At 41.0% G+C, this 16,427-nt stretch overlaps 1 protein-coding gene across 8 annotated transcripts in view; it reads right to left on the bottom strand.

Moving 5' to 3' along the window:
• LOC124776255 (thiamine transporter 1-like) overlaps window positions 1–16,427 on the bottom strand; it is a 562,692-nt gene that overhangs the window by 165,196 nt on the left and 381,069 nt on the right. The window lies entirely within an intron of this gene.

The raw sequence follows: 16,427 nt of genomic DNA, 5'->3' as shown, positions 1-16,427 counted from the left end.
ATGCCTCTGACACGATTACCCATCTCGCAGGAACTACTGTTCCCCTCTCCACAGGTCCCCTCGACCACAAGCCAGTGTCACAGTGGACCTAAGAATTGCAATTGCCACTGAGGATCACTGAAGAGCCATGCAACACCCAAGCAATGGCCTTTGCAGAGCGAGCTTATCACTTTTAACTGACATTGTGTTAAGGCTCGCTGTCTATGTAAATGCAGTAAGAAGGAATGCTGGGAGTGCTACATCTACTCCCTGGGAATATATCCCTCTTCATCCCATGTGTGGGCCACAGTCCACAGTCTTCTGGGCCACCAACAATCAACAACTGTTTCTCAGGTATTTTCCTACAGGGTTGTCTTTGTACAAAGGTGTCAGTTCTTGCTGAACACCTGGTGACCCACTTTGTGACAACATTGGCACCCTCTTCTTGTCTAGCTATCTGCTACTGCAGAAATGACAGGTTTAACAGTCCTCCTATGTCTCCTAGCCCCACCAAGCTGAATCATGTAATGAAACTTTCACAGACTGGGAATTCCTTCAGGCTCTTGCCTCATCTCTGCCATTCCTAAAGAAACCTTCCAGCACCTGACTGAACATATGCCTGTTAGTTTGGAAGCTGCCATCAAGGCTAAGGGTGGGCCAACACCATATTGAATTCCAGCATTACCGATGGAGGGTGCCACGAACTTGTAAGTCATTTTCAGCAAGGTGTCCAGATACTTTTGATCGCATAATGTATCATGGTAAAAGATCTACATGCAGAACCAGTTCCATACATCGTTGCATTAGCACCCATTCCAGTCCTGCCACAGGCATTCCCTATCACACTAAAAGCAGGGTCACGTGTGCAAGCAGCCACGTGGTCTACCACTTTAGCTGAAGCCCCTGTGTGGTGTTCTATGTGAGCATGACCATAAAAACAAATTATGGTGGATAACGACTGTGCCTGCTGTATGTGGACAAAGGAGGAGCTGGCCACAATTCGCAAACAGCTTAAGGTGCAGCTGTCCAAAGTCAGCCACGTGCAGGCTGCCGTCTTGAGGTGTAGTCGAGGTGGAGGAACTGGTATGTCGCAGGGGGCACAGCAAGTGTTGCTTGTTTTATCCTTGGAGTGAGTTGTTGAGGCACCTTCCATGGCACCCAATGTGGAGGAACTGTAAGTGCATCACTCAAGATGGAAGGTGGATGCGCATACTGGCCATCTGACCACATCCATTCACCCAGTGATGGACATGTGGCTGCTTCATCAGCAGAGTCCCGGCAGGCACGTGGAGAGAGGTTTGTTACTTACCAGGAGCTACAGTATTAGGCACATTATGGAAGTCCTTAGGGAAATAGCGTCCAGAGTTGGAAAGAAATCAAGTGTGCGCTAAGAGCATCTACCAGGAGGCCTCATTCCAGATGTGATGGACACCCTGCTTGCAGCTATCAAGAGTGCAGAGTGCAGTTACCTTCAAGTTGCAGCTCATCTCATTACCAAAATGGTGAAAACTGCTGCCCTCATTCTTCACGGGATGCACACAGAGCCTACAATTTGTAGTACCATTCCCTGAGTTGACCAGGTGCTTTTTGGTTTGGAGTAGATGGAGGGCCTCAAGCAGAGACTGTCTATTCTGTGATGGTCTTAACTGCAGATTTCTGGACCTGCACTATGGAGTGGAGAATTGTAGAATTTCCCTAGATCGGTCAGGAATGCACTGCACAAAATAGGTTAGGTTAGTGTTGTTTAACGTTCCGTCGGCAACGAGGTCATTAGAGATGGATTGCCTGAAACGATTTAGGGAAATCACGGAAAACCTAAATCAGGATGGCTGGAGACGGGATTGAACCGTCGTTCTCCCGAATGCGAGTCCAGTGTGCTAACCACTGCGCCACCTCGCTCGGTGCACAAAATAAGCAGCTATCTGAGTACAGTACATGTAGTGTGCACACAGATGCTTTTAGGCTAGGTGTCAGTTTGTGTTCCTCTGATGAACACTTACTAATCGGTATGCAGAAAATAAGGCACTTTTGCATACAAGGTAGAGGCACTTCAAATGTCTGTTAGACTGTTAAAATCTAACAGTAAATTGCCAAAACACTTATAACAAAATGAGCCTTTCACTCTGCAGCGAAGTGTGCGCTTCCTGACAGATTAAAGCTGTGTGCTAGACTTAGACTCAAATTCGAGACCTTCGCCTTTCGCGGGCAAGTGCTCTACCATCTGCCAGGAAGTTTCATATCAGCACACACTCCATTGCAGAGTGAAAATCTCATTCTGGAAACATCCCCCAGGCTGTGGCTAAGCCATGTCTCCGCAATATCCTTTCTTTCAGGAGTGCTAGTTCTGCAAGGTTCACAGAAGCGCTTCTGCAAAGTTAGGAAGGTAGGAAATAAGGTACTGGCAGTAGTAAAGCTGAGAGGATGGGGTGTGAGTCGTGCTTGGGTAGCTCAGATGATAGAGCACTTACCTGCGAAAGGCAAAGGTCCCGAGTTCAAGTCTCGATCTGGCACACAGTTATAATCTGCCAGGAAGTTTCATTGATAACAAAGTCCTATAGTTAACCACCATCCAAGAAAGCTATCACACTCAAATTATATTCTGAACTATGAGCTGTATCAAATCTGAAGTAATTAGAAATGTTGAAAGTATTTAATGAGGCACAGAATGTATACTGAAAAGACAAGTTAAGACATCATAGAAAGGGGAGCATTCACTGCATTTGAGAAAAATACTGTGTCCACTGAGATAGAAATTGTACCTGATTGGAATGTTATCTGGACACAGGCATTTGGCCTAGATGAACTCATATTAAGCACTGGATGTATTCACTGGCCATTCAATTCTGCTGTGATAGTTGTAGGATCATGAAAAAGAAAGTCTACACTCAGTATCCTGATTGTGTCAAATTAGTTAGAGATTACTTTAACCTACCAGGCAAAGATTGGGTCATCAATAGGATAACTGCAGGTCAGTCTTGTGATGTTGTCAATGATTTCATAAAAAATCTCCCAAATTACTAGTACAATAACCCACAAGCAACGGAAATATTTTAGACCTCATAGCAATAAACATGGGCTGACATTATCAACAGTGTCAGTATAGAGACAGGGATTAGCGTTCATAATTTCATAAAAGTCACAATAGTTGTCATTGTTAATAAGTTCAGTAAGAAGAAAAGGAGAATTTTTATGCTGGAAAGAGCAGATAAGCAGATGTTAGCATCCTACTTAGATAATGAATGCAAATCAGTTCGAGTATGATGGATGTAGAGAAATTAAGCACAATGTTGAAACCAACTGTAAATCACTCTGGAGAAGTATGTGGCATATAAGTGGACTAATGACAGAAATGATTCACTGTTTTTTAGAAATAAAATTCAGAAAATCCTGGGAAACATAGATTATCACACACTCAATTTAAAAAAATGCAAATCTTGGTAGGCAAAAGTTGTTAGCAATTCATGAATCTAAAATACCCATGAAAAGCTTAATAATAATTGTTGTCTAGTGAAAGAAGCAATTAGTAAAATAAATAAAACCAAAAACAGTTATTTGATGCATCTGAATGTAAGTGGATTAATGGAAGGAGGTACAAAACTTGAAGAATTTCAAATTATACTTGCAGAAGCCAAATATATTAAAGTTCTTTGCTTAAATGAACATTGGCTGTCAGATAATTCCATAAATATTTTAAATAAAATAGAGAATTTTCATGCAGCTAGCAGCTTTTTTAGAAAAAATAGAAGTCATGGAGACTCATGCATACTTGTCAATGCTTGCTTGAGATATGATCTAAAAAGAAACTATGAATATTTAAATGAGGAATGCTCTTTTGAGAGCTGCTGCATAGAACTGACAGACCTAAATACATTAGTCATCTCTATTTATAGAATTCCAGGGTATCCAACAACAAAAATTTTCCTATCTAAATTACACAGTCTTTTAGAAAAGATCAAGAAAGAAAATAAGAAAAATGTTGTTACTGCAGGTGATTTCAACTTAAATGTGCTAACTCAAGACAGTAACATTGCAAAATTTACAAACATAATCCAAAACTCTGGTTTTAAATTAATTTTTTTAGAATCCGCTAGAACACATGCCTGTTCAGCCACTTGTATAGATAATATACGAACAAAGTATGTGTTTGTCTGTGAATGTAAGTTTAGTTTTGACTTGGGAATCTCTGACCATACTGCTTTGTTTATCCAGCTACCTTCTCAAATAAATAAACAAAGTGATAGCGAAACGCATATAAAAACAAACTTCAACAAAAACAATACGGATATGTTTTACATTAATCTAAATTAAATAAACTGGTCCGTAGATTATAACATTTCATGTAGGCTTACCTAAAACTTTAGAAGATTTCTAGAAACATTTTTAGAAATATTCAATGAGTTATTTCCACCTAGCATTGGACATAAAAAAACTATAAATAAACTAAGATGGATTAATGTAAATATCTAGTATAAGAAAAAGAAACTTGCATAATGAACTGAAATTCAATATAAATCCAGACTGTGTTGAATATGTGAAATGATATAAAGCTGTGTTCCAAAAGGTTGTAAAGGCTGCCAAAAGAATGTCTAACAGTAAGTTCATCAGAGGTCATAAGAACAAGTCAAAAGCTGTCTGGTCCATTATCAGTTCTGAATTAGGTACATCATCAAACAGCCACGAAATTTCAAAAATCAAATACCAGGATTTTACCACTGTAAACCCTGTTCAAATATCTGATTGCTTCAATAATTTTCTTATAAATGTAGCTAAATCTAATGTAAATGTGTCTACTTATAATTCAGAATAGCTTCCTGCATTTACAAATGTTACAACGAAAGATGTATCCCTGAAAAAAAATTCTGCAATATGGGATGGTCTCCCAAATAAAGTAATTAAAATGGTGTTTAAAATAATGTATCATCCTCTGACAGAAATAATTAACCAATCGTTTTGAGCACAGTTGCTTCCCAGAGTTAATACGTATAACCAAAGTAAGACCAGTACACAAAGAAGTCCCAAAAGAAGAAATGGGAAATTACAGACATGTCTCTAACCTGTCAGTTTTCCCTAAGTTATTTGAAAAGATATTAAATTTTGTCTAAAAATTTAATATCATTGACAAAAATCATTTTTGGTTCCAAAAAGGAAAAAGTAGATCAGATGCAATAAACACATTTGTTGAAAGAATTAGCTCCTCATTGGACAACAGCAGCTAAGTGGCAGGAATCTTCTGTAATCTAAGCAAAGCATTCAATTCAGTGAATCACTCCATGCTGCTCTATAAATGAGAGAGAAGTGGGATCGACAGGAGTGCCCTCCAATGGCTGACCTCATATTTGACAAACAGGAAGCAAAGAGTTATAATAACATCTAACTCTGCAAATTACTCATATAAATGGAAAACTATCTCACTAGGTGTTCCCCAGGGCTTGTTTTTGGGACCAATCCTCTTCCTGTTTTATATAAATGATTTACCCTTGAACATCATTGTAAAGTCTGTCCTATTTGCAGATGACACTTTAGTGCTGATTGAAAAAAATTGCTGTGCAGAAATCACTGACTATGTTGTAAACACTTTGGATTCTCTGGAAGCCTGGTTTCAATTAAATGATCTGAAACTAAACATTACTAAAACATGACACACACAGTTCAAAACAAAACAATCCAAACTGAGTGAGATCTATGTCCTACATAAAAATGAGAAGATAGAACCAGCAAGCACAGTGAAATTCTTACCACTACACTTGGACAAAAACTTAAGCTGGCAGGCATATTCAGAATATTTAGTTAACAAACTACGTAGCCTTTCTTTTGCAATGGGAATGTTACATGAAGTAATAGACATGACAGCCAAAAAATTGTGTATCATAGTTACTTCGAATCTGTCATCAGATATGGCATAATTTTTTGGGGTAATTCAGGTTATCTGGTATGTATATTAAAAATTCGAAAAAGAATCATTAGGAAGATGTGTGCCACATGTCCAAGAAGCTCATGTCGCCCATTGTCTGAAAAACTAAATATTATCTGTCCCATCATTATACATTTTTAAAATTCTAATTTTCCGCTACAGTAAACCTGAACTTTTCAAAGAATTTCACATCAAACATACTTACACAACTAGGCAAAAACAAAATTTTATGCTTCTTCCACACAAATTAAAGCTATATTCTATGGTTCCTAAATACATTAACATGAAAATATACAATCAATTAAAGGGCTGTGATATTCTGAGCATGGAAATTGGTCATCTAAAGAAAAAAATTACATGAACTCTTAGTGAAAAAATAGTATTATTCAGTGATGGAGTGTATAAACGATGAGGTGATGATTTAAACAGGGTAAGTAAGTGAAGGAGTTTATAAACGATGAAGTGATAATTTAAACAGGGTAAGTAACATCTCTATAAAAAAAAAGTATTGTACTGCTAAAAAATTGTGCATGCCCGAGGGTCTCATTCAACATGTTGAAGATGTTACATTTTCTTAAGGAATCAGGTTCACCAAGACCTCTTAAAATCTTTTTACTGGTTTCAACAGATATGTGCTGTCATCATTGAATCTTGTAACATATTAACACAAGTTCTTTACAAACTTGCTAGCTATCTAGATCTGTGTAAACTCGTTATCAATAACAAGATTTACAAGTGATGTTGGTGAACCTGATTCTTTAAGAACAATATAGGAATTGAGACTGCGCCCAACAGTTGACACAATGCCAAAGCTATGTAATGTTGTTGAAGAGGCTATTCCTACAGCCCTTGTGGGAACATGACATAATCAACTGTAGATTTTGCATGTTGAAACAAACAAAGCTTGTCATATGGTTTCTGAGGTCATACTTGGATCATTTCAGTAACTGTCAGAGAAAGTTCAGAAGAACACCTGTGCCCATGAAGTTTCAACCAAATACACAATGTGCAGTATTGTCTCCAGAACTGATCATGGCCTCCTGTTTCTGAGTAAGTGAGAGGACTGAACTACAGACTTTGTAGTTTCTATAAAAACTTAGGCTAAAACTCCCTGGCATTACACCACGAGGCTGAGAACTGTAGTGTTCGCCTAAAAGGGTTGGTGTACACTACACATCATAGGCTGTTACCCAGGTAGGTGTGTGTATGGCGCACACATGGGTTATTAGATTCGGTGACTCTTTATCCAGTCTCTATGATGATAGATACAATGAGACCCAGAAGTGCCAGTGTAGGATAGAAAAAATAATTCCTCCCCCCCCCCCCCCCCCCCCCCGCCATGTGAGGGTGTTAAAATCCTAGTGATAAGCTGCTAGAGTCTGACGTGCTCCTAAAAGCAGTGGAGCTCAAATAACATTAGGTACAGGAAAGACTTCAAAATCAAAAATTGATGATAATGAGAATTTTGGGGAAAATGTAACTGTATATTGAAATGAAAAAATGGAGGTGGTGTATCTGTCACAATCAACCAGAAAGTCAAAGCCACCAACATTGAAATTGAAGCTGCAGGCACGACTGCATGGAAAGACTCAGTGTCAAGAGTGGGCATAAACTTATAACTGTTTCATTCTAGCAACCACCAGACTCACCTCATATGTAACCAAAAACTTCAGAGAAAATTCACTAGTACATAAGTCCCCCAATCATGCTGTCATCATCAGAGGAAATATATAGTTCTGTAAGGGGTGTGTGTTGCAAGATACCCTTGACACAAGAGTGGGCATAAACTTATAACTGTTTCATTCTAGCAACCACCAGACTCACCTCATATGTAACCAAAAACTTCAGAGAAAATTCACTAGTACATAAGTCCCCCAATCATGCTGTCATCATCAGAGGAAATATATAGTTCTGTAAGGGGTGTGTGTTGCAAGATACCCTTGACACATTACTAAATGCCTTCTCTGAAAACACTTAGTACACATAGTTTGGAAGCCTAATTATGATAAAAATATATTGGATCCCTTGACAACTAATAGACTTGAACTTTTTTTAGCTGTCCACAGTTAAAATGGTATCAGTGTGCGTGTGACAGTTATACCAGTAATGATTACCAAAGTTCAAAGGCCAAATAAAACAAATAGAATTATTTATATGTTCAACAAACTACAGAAATATCTTATATGTTGTACCTCAATAACAAATTTGAAACATTTAGCTCTGAAAATGAGCATGCAGAAAACTTGTCACTCAGGTTTAAAAGGAAAGTTGACCATGGAATGGATAGAAAGGTACATAGTTCAACAGTTCATGATGGAACAGATCGTCTCCATAGTAGACAGCTACCACAAAGAAATTTTCTAAAGGGACAGAGACTAGTGCAAAACTGGTGTAAAACAATGCATCGTGCTATACATATGAAACTCATCTGGCTGTCAGGAGGGCAATGTATGAAGCCTTCAGTGACTACCACAGCTGAATATTATTGACAGATCTGTCGCAAAACTTGAAGAAATTCTGATCATGTGTAAAGGCTCTTAGTGGTACCAATGTTATTGTCCACACAATCATGGATGAGACTGGAACTGAAATTGAGGGTAGCAAAGCAAAAGCACAAAAGCACAAAAACTCCATTATCAAATGTTCCATTAAAAAACAAAATCAAAAATTATTGACCCAATTTAATCCTTGGCTCACTGCAAAGATGAGTGATACAGGTATTACTGGCAGTGAGAAACAGAAGGTACTGCTTAAATTGAACAAATTTCCAGAAATTTGTGGAATCCTTATCATCCTGTAGTGAATTTGAGTCTGAGTTACTCCCCTTTTAACAATAATTTATCATATATCCCTCAAACAAAAAACTGTGTCCAGTAGTTGGAATAACGCATGGATGGTAAGAAGTGTAGCAGAAGTGATCACAAAACTCGTGTCCAGTATCCTTGACATTCATTTATTGTAGGAACTCCGAACATACACTGAGCTCAAACACATGAGGTCTCCCAAACAAAATGACTTCACACACACCACCCAGCACAGACTCTGAAAGCAATGATCATGTTAAATTCAACTCAAACTCATTTCATATGAAATCCTGAAAGACAGATGCGATATCTCTTGATTTTCAAAAAGCATTTAACTCAGTATTACAACCACACTTATTATTGAAGTACAGTAGTATGGTACATCAAGTGAAATTAGTAACTGTGTAGAGTATTCCTTCATAGGGAGGTCACAGCAAGTTGTCTCGGATTGAAGGTCTCCAACAGATGTATAAGGAACTTCAGGTGTGCCACAGGAAAATGTGTTAGACTCTTGCTATCATGTTGTACATTAACAAACTTGTAGACAATACTAACAATATCCACAGACAGTCTGCAGATGATGCAGTTATCTACAATGAAGCAGTGTCTGGAAAAAGCTCACAAATATCAAATAGTCAGTGCAGTCTTGATAAGGTGTCAAAGTGCTTCAAAGATTGGCAACTGGCAACTTGCTTCAAATGTTCATAAACTTAAAACATTCCTCTTCACAAGACAAAAAACACAATAGCTTATGACTACAATATCAGTGAGTTACAACTGGAATCAGGCAACCCATACTAATACCTGAGTGTAATAATTTGTAAGTATATGAAATGGAACAGGAAGATGTTGTCATCAGGAAAAACAAACTGGCATTCTACAGGTCAGAGCATGGAATGTTAGATCCCTTAATTGAATAGCTAGGCTAGAGAATTTATAAAAGGAAATATAGAAGCTGAAGTTAGATAAAGTGGGAATTAGTGAAGTGGAGTGGCAGGCAGAACAAGACTTTTGGTCATGTCAGTGCAACACAAAATCAAATAAGGGCAAAGCTGAAATATGCCTATGAACAGTACAGTGAATACACCATTATAGCCAAGATATACGTGAAGCTAACACCAACAACATACAACAACAAAAATAAACAATTTTTGACAATATAATGTCAGTGGACAGATAAAAATATCTACTCACCAAGCTGTGACATGATAATGACACGCAAAAATGTTTAACTTATGCAAGCTTTCAGATCCAGTGGCTCCTTCCAACAGCAGAGTTGAAGGGGAAGGAAAAGAACTGCAGAGGTTTAGGAAAAGGGGTACAGTTCAGAAAAGTCACCCTGAACCCAGGGTCAGGGGGGACTTACTGGATGGGATGAGAAATACTGTCTCCCAATTAAATTTCACATGGTCCTACTACAAATCCCATTCCACTTTCCTTGATGTTGACCTCCTCCTCACCAAAGGCCAGCTACATATTTCTGTCCACAGCAAAGCTACTAAAAAACAACAGTACTTACATTTTGACAGTTGCCATACTTTCCAGCTCAAAAATTCCCTACCGTACAGCCTTGGCGTTAGAGGCAAACGTATTTGTTCAGATGCTGACTCTTTACAGCAACACATCACCATTGTCATCTCAGCCTTCACTGGATGTAATTACCCCACCAGCCTAGTCCAAAAACAGATATCCTCAGACAGCACATTTAATCCTGGTACTGCTGATCCCTCCAAACATTTACTTCAGAGCACACCACTTGTCAATCAGTATTATCCTGGCCTTGAATATATTAATTAGCTACTTTGAGAAGGCCATGACTTCCTGAAACTGTGCACTGCAATGAGATCCATTCTGTCTGAGATTTTGCCCATCACACCTGGAATACTTTTCATTGGCCTTTCAATCTCTGCAATATCCTCATCAGACCATAAGCTCCTTCTACACCCATCCCCCTACCTTATGGCTCCCTTATGCAACACCTGCCCTGTGCATCCTTCTATCACATGTAGCAGCCCTATAACTGGAAAAACAAATACTATCAAACCGAGAGCCACCTGTTAAACAACATGTCATATACCAGCTGTTATGTAAACATTGTTCAGCATTTTTACACTGAAAATGACTACCAACATGTTATCAGTTAGGGTGAATGGGCATGGGTGGAGGATGTATACCGGCAACACACAATATCTTGTTGCAGAGCATGTTCAATGACATGGCAGTCGTGACCTCGATGACTGTTTCACCACACATGCCATCTGGATTCTTTCACCAGACACTAGTTTCTCCAAACTCGTGCAGCATTACAGCATGTCCTTGGCTCTTGCCACCCATATGGCCCTAATTTACATTAATTCCTTCCATCTCAGGATTTCTTTACAGTAACTACTCCTTTCTTTACTCCATTTCAGTTTTATATATCTTTCATTTTCTGAAAAAAAGGGTCTTTCCTTCTCATCCCATCCATTAAGTCTCCCTTCGCTGGGTGACTTTTCCAAACTCTACCCCTTTTCCTAAAGTTCTCCAGTCCTTTTCCTTCACCCCTCTTCCTTCCCCTTCACCTCTTCTGCTGGAAGAAGGAGCCACTGGCTCCTGAAGCTTGCATAAATTAAACCTTTGTGTGTGTGTGTGTGTGTGTGTGTGTGTGTGTGTGTTATCCCGCCGCTGCTTGGTGAGTAGATTTTTTTTTATCCCTCCAATCTCATTATAACACCAACAACAGTAGTATAAGTTCATATTCCACGTAGCTCTGCAAATAAAGATATAGAAATAATGTATGATGATATAAAAGAAATTGTTCAGATAGACAAAAAAAAGTCTAATTATTATGGGTGACTGGAATTCAACTGTGGGAAAAGGAAAGATAGAAGGAGAACATGGGCTGAAGGAAAGAAATCAAAGCTACAGCTGTGTTGTAGAATTTTACACAGAATATAATTTAATAATTGCAAACACTTGGTTTAGGGGTCATGGTAGATGATTGTATCTGTGGAGGAAGCTAGGGAGTATAGAAGGTTTCAGATTGTTCAAATAACTTACGGGTTTGCTGCTGGGTGACGTCATTGACCAGATTGATTATACAGTGGTACAAAAGAGATTTCAAAACCAGATTTTAATTTCTAAGACCTTTTCCAGGGACACATGTGAACTCTAACCATAATTTATTAGTTATGAATTGCAGATTAAGACTAGAGAATGGTTTAGAAGGTACGAAATGAAGGTGTTAGGACCTGGCTAGATTGAAGAAACCAGAGACTGTTGAGCATTTCAGAGGAAGTATTAGGCAATATTGGACTGAAAGAGGGAAAAAGAATACAATAAAAGACAAACTGGTTGTTTTGAGAGGTTTAGAAGGTACGAAACGAAGGTTTAGGACCTGGCTAAATTGAAGACACCAGAGATTGTTGAGCATTTCAGAGGAAGTATTAGGCAATATTGGACTGAAAGAGGGGAAAAAGAATACAATAAAAGACAAGCTGGTTGTTTTGAGAGAGAAAAGTACAGAAAAAAGTAAGAGGATCAAAATGAAATAATAGAAGACTCGAAGCAGGAATGTTTGGGTATTGTTAGTTACATATCTATTGTGCAGTGAGACAACATTAATGTCACACCAACACATGCCAGTGGCTGCGGGACACGTGTGTCTTCACAGAGTCAAATTTGCTGGTGCAGCAATGGCACTGTAGGCTGCCATGACTGCACCATTGGGCACCATTGCCAGTGCGTCATGCAACCGATATGCCAAGCCCAAGACAGCATCCAGCTGCATATCTGTTTGCACAGCAGTGACCGCTTGCAGTTGTACTGGAAGGCTGTGCTTCCAGATGGCACGCAACAGTGAGTCAGGGACAATGTTGAACTGTGTGAGGATCCGCAGACGGTGTGGGAACTGAGATGGCGCCTGTCACCACACTCCTCTTGGCACAACAACTTATGCACACGTTGCTCTTGTGATGATGAAGTTAACCAGATTAACTCATCTCTTAGTTGCTTATATGAAGACAGGATTGGCAGGGCTGTGAGTACGTTCTGCACTTCAGTTACATAGTCTCGATATAGCTGGCTCACAACATGTCAGAATTTGGCGATATCGCATGTTATGTTGTTGCTCAGGAAAACCACCTGCTCTTGGCTAATCCACACACTTGGGTCCAGAGGCCAAAAGGCCAGCAACTTACTCAAAAGCCCTGCACTTGCCACCACTCCCATAACAGTGGGAGGTGTAGGTATGACCTTCCCTTGCACATGGAAGTTTTCCTCAGCTGGCTCCAGGTGGGCAGAGAACATGCATGCGGAGAGCGCCTGTAGATCGATCTCCAGGCTCATGACATGTCAGAATTTGGTGATTTTGCATGTGAAGTTTTTGCTCAGGAAAACTGCCTCCACTTGGCTGATCCACACACTTGGGTCCAGAGGACAAAAGTGCAGCAACTTAACCAAAACACATCCTGCACTTGCCGCCACTCCCATAACAGTGGGAGGTGTTGGTTTCGCCTTCCCTTGCACATGGAAGTTTTCCTCAGCTGGTTCCAGGAGGGCAGAGAACATGCATATGGAGAGTGCCTGTAGCTTGATCTCCAGTCTCTGCATACTAGCAGCCCATCTATTGTCTTTTGTCTACTGTCTACTGTCTATTGTCTCTTGCAGTTCTTCAAAAGTCGTCATCTTGCTTTAGCACCAAGTTCAGGATCGTTTGTTCACAAACTCATTCATCGTTTGTGAGGCGTAAATGATAGAGCACTAGCATGTCCACATGACTCACACTGATGAAAGTTCATTACCATGTATTTAGCCTAGCCATCACATACGGGTCACCAACATGTGGGTATCACTGCTTACATGTCAGTCATGCAGTGAGCCAACATTACTGTCGCACCTACGCAGTTTGTTCAGGATGTCGGCTACGGTGATCGCGTGGTAATGAGAATTGATAAGTACACTGAAAATGTACCGATTCTGCCAAATGGGTAAATGAACAAGTGACAAAAATGAAATCAGATTACTGCTTAGAAATTATGATAATTGTGTTTGTGCAACAGTTCCGTACGAAAACCATTCCTGGAGAGTGTACACTCCTCAGTGACGAGCGGCGCGTCATCCGATCGTGTGACCACGGGAGAACAGGGAATGCGTGTCTGTTATGAGACAAACCTTTTTCTCACAATCACAGTGTACCACATATATCGTGGACATGATGAAGCAAATGCAGAAACAAATGGGGAGTGCCAAACAAACTTCCGTACATGTCTGTTGGGAACTCACATTAAGCTGAACAGAATGAAGTTACAGACCCTCAAGATAGGCATCTGCACTGTACGGCAGCTCAGTTTGCATGGCTGATGTTCTTTCCTGAACCACATCCGTGTGCACTGCACATTTCCAAAATTTTGTCTGTCGCCAGGTATTAGTGACGACGGATATCTGATGCAGCTGACTTGGGCCAGCTGTGAGTGGCTCTGGTCTGTTTGTGCATTTTTGCAGCATAGTTGCCGCACAGATCCTCTCTTGGAGAGCAGAGCTCAGAAGCTGTGAGAAAGTGCAGGCATCCAGCTTGTGTGACAGATGTTTGGTTTCGCGCACTTCATTGTTCATTAACATGAGCACAATGGAGGCAGCAAAGTCAGCTGTGATTCGGCAATGGTGCACGGTGTCAGGGTGCAGGTGCACAGTGTGTGTGGCCTTGTGCAGCTGGCTTGTGACAGTAGCGGCAAGCAGTGCAGGCTGTGAGTTACATGAAAAGATGATGTCTCAAAACGAACACTGCTAACAATACGTTTATGAATTTAACTGTTAAGAGTTCACAGACATACTCTGTCATGGCAGCACAATGAGTGGTTCAGTCTGGACTTGACATTTCAGCACTGTGGAGGTGTGGAGATTGTGCTAAGCACCTACACTCACATGAGAATGGTGTTGCCACACGAACGTGGTTCCCCAAACTGCAACATATAAGCCTGGTGGTGCAGAGGGAGATGTCTGGAGCTTGACGGAATAGGACACAAAATCCCACCCTAAGTTAATTGGGCCTCAATGCCTGATACGATACAGGTGCAGGGGCATGAACACAACAGACGAGCAGCCAGTTACGTGGGTGTTAGGTTCTGAAGTTTGACTGATGACAATGTGTTGATGACACAGCTCACTGGAGAAAGGTGTCTACAGCAGGTGCAAGCTGGGGCATTGTTATGATGCAGCATGGGCATTTGAATCAGACTTGGTGGCTGGAGTGCACGATATAATTAGGTGGTGGCTGTGGTGGGGGTGGGCAGAGTGTTTTAGTGAGCAGTAGCCAGCTGGCCCGGCAAGGTGAGGCATGGCTACAGCACACGTGGCAGTGCAATGACAGCTGGCTGAATGCGTGCATCGTTGGCAGTCGTGGGTGCAGGCTCTGTTTGACTGGTAGCGGAGGAAGTGTCATCCATCAACAGATCTCTTACTGGGTTGAAGAAATGAATGGTGTCAGGAGCAGTCAGGACATAATCCAGCTCGAATCTGTCGACTGATGCTTTGGTCGGCTTTCTCTTGATGTGGGTGATGACATGGTGTGGACCCAAGTACAGTGGTCGAAATGATGGCTCTACTTTGTCAGTAGACAGCATGACATATGTAAGGCACTGTAGGTCACTTTGCTAGTGCCGTGCTGCATTGGTGGGTGAAGCTGTAGGTGGGCCATGTGAGCAGGCAGGCATTCTGCCAGTGGCAGGACTGATGCATCACACAGTATTGGTGCCTCCTCCATAAAAGCACCAGGGAAGGCAAGAGACTGTCCGCACACACGGTCAGCAGATGAAGTGCCCTCTTCTTTCAATGCTACTCTTAGGCCGTGCAGTACCAGGAGGAGTGCTTCCATCTAAGCCATGTCATGCCAAGTTAGGACGGCTTTTAGTGTTCAAAGGGGCCACTCGACCATGCCTTTGATGCTGGGTGGTATCTGGTAGTTGTGTGTGACTGCAAACCACACAGTCAGGTGAATTGTGTGAACAGCTCACAGTTAAACTGGCAGCTGCAATCCGTCCTGAGGTGACTGGGGCAAATGAAGCACAATACCCAAGTGTCGACGAGGGCTGTTGTGATGATCACGGCAGTGATATCCACTATGGACGTTGCCTGCAGCAAGTGTGTGAAGCGATCTACCATCACCAGAAGATAATGCTTGGATTAGGACAGATGGAGTGGACTCACAATATTAACATGAACATATACAACATTGCATGTTGCATCGGGAATGGTCCTGATGGGTGCACGGGTATTCTTTCTGACTTTGGCACGCTGGCATGCCCATTGATGGCAGTCTTTCCATAATCCTGGCCATATGAAATGTGTGGCCGTTAGTAACACAATGGTGTTGATACTGTGGTGTGACAGTCCATGGATTCATTCGAAAGCATTGTGCTTGAATTTCTCTGGGAGAAACGAGTGATGTGCCCCTCTTGAAACATTGGACCACATTTTATGGGCGGAGCCAGTAACGGGAATTAGCTTGAGCTGTAGGGCTTGGAAGGTGTGGTGGTAGCAGCTGTTCGGTTGTTTGTCATGCTCTTGTTCTTGGACAATGTTCTCCAAGTTCACAGGAAAACAGATAATGGCACAAGTCGGGGACAAGCAGTCAGCAATGGTGTTATCAATTCTGGATACATGGCAGATGTTCATGGAGAACAGTGACACATACTCCCACTGCCAGAATTGGCACAGTGTACATTTGGTATTATTGTACCAAAACGTGTGAGTCAGGG

The sequence above is a fragment of the Schistocerca piceifrons genome, chromosome 2, assembly GCF_021461385.2.
Source record: "Schistocerca piceifrons isolate TAMUIC-IGC-003096 chromosome 2, iqSchPice1.1, whole genome shotgun sequence".
NCBI classification, from domain to species: domain Eukaryota; kingdom Metazoa; phylum Arthropoda; class Insecta; order Orthoptera; family Acrididae; genus Schistocerca; species Schistocerca piceifrons.
This window is presented reverse-complemented; position numbering and strand designations above follow the sequence as displayed.